Source organism: Poecilia formosa, unplaced genomic scaffold (genome assembly GCF_000485575.1).
Source record: "Poecilia formosa unplaced genomic scaffold, Poecilia_formosa-5.1.2 Scaffold380, whole genome shotgun sequence".
Classification (NCBI taxonomy): Eukaryota; Metazoa; Chordata; class Actinopteri; order Cyprinodontiformes; family Poeciliidae; genus Poecilia; species Poecilia formosa.
Window position 1 is genome coordinate 537,557 of NW_006800319.1, and position 1,465 is coordinate 539,021.

At 30.2% G+C, this 1,465-nt stretch overlaps 1 protein-coding gene across 1 annotated transcript in view; it reads left to right on the forward strand.

Moving 5' to 3' along the window:
- Positions 1-933, forward strand: part of LOC103154315 (integral membrane protein GPR155-like) — a 13,001-nt gene extending 12,068 nt beyond the window's left edge. Inside the window, exon 10 of the mRNA XM_016662620.1 lies at positions 923-933. The gene's annotated coding sequence lies outside the window, so the exon portion shown is untranslated. The remainder of the gene's footprint in view (positions 1-922) is intronic.
- The last annotated feature ends 532 nt before the right edge of the window (positions 934-1,465 follow it).

Here is a 1,465-nt window from a genome sequence, read left to right on the forward strand (position 1 = left end):
AGAACTCTCTGCAGTTTACAGAAATATTGTTCGCCTGAATGATTATAACTCTGATTTCTCTCCTCCAGCATGACAACGATTGAAACAGGATAAAAGTACGGTAAAATTGTTAATTTCCTGGTTTACAAAAGCACATCCGACCACACTTTAAATGCAAAAGAGGATGGTCTAAGTTCTAGTTGCCTCAAATTACAGTGACTACAAATATAAGGACTATTATTTCAAGTTATGACTTAAATTTGTTTGGAATCCATTTCAAATCTTAGGAAAATCTACTCTTTGGAAAATTACTCAGCCAAATTATGGGTTTACTGCACATTTTTTCGATCAACTATTAAATTCTTTCACTGAGGTGTAAACACCCTGGTTAAATTACATCCAACTGTTACAGTTAGCAATGAAAGCAAATTTGGGCTAAATGATTTTCGCGGGTTTCTTAGGAGTTTCTGTACCGAAACACTATACAGTGTTTTGATACAGAAACAGGGGGAGATGCATGGAATTACTCTATTCAAGCAAATTCTGAGTTAATTTAATATATTGAGAAATTTTTCAGTTTTGGGCTTCAGCAAAATATAAAACAGGTTAAATCAAAATTCACAAATGTTTTACTCGAATGAGTTTCTAAAGTAATACTGAATATTCTGAATTGAATACATTAAAATTAACAATAATGTCACGTGTCAACTAAATTTCTACAGAACAGAGTTTTTAAAAATAGGGAATAAATCGCTGCTTCTCTCTTGCTATAATTCAAAATTATTTGTTTAACCAAGTCATGCAGAAAGGTCTAACCTGAACATTATATCATTTAATAAATCTAGTTGTATCAAATTTCTCCCCAAAAACTGCCAAAAACATTGATAAATATGATAAACACTACAAAAGAAGGTAATTCAGTTAAGTAAACATTCTATAGAAGGGATTCCAGAGAACAAATTGTTCAAAGGTTAAAATTGTTGAACTTATGGGATTTAAAATCATGATGAGAATAAAATAAGTCAGTTAAATATGGAGTGACAGGGTTAAAATTATTCTTGTATAAAAAACAGGCTAATCATTCTTTGAGGGTTTAAAATGGGAAGAAAATATGGGGATTCACATAAAAATTGGTCTAAATTGGGATTTACAAATTAGCAATTATGGAACTGATTAAAGGGGGTCAAAAGGATTGACAGAATAAAAAGAATCTAGTTCTATGTGTAATTGTTGATCCAAGGTAATAGAGCCTAAACATTTCTCATAATCATAATTTACAGTTTTTGGTCTGAGACAAAATAGGGTCGTCATGAATGGAACAAATTACAAGGGATCTTAATTTAACACGGATCATTAACTTTTCACAATATTGATGATATTTTACAAGCCTTCTTGTTAAATGAGGACTATTTGATTAAAGTTAATTAAAATAATTAAAATAACAAAAGCAAAAGATTTATGTATGGTTTAAGATTTCTGGTAAAGT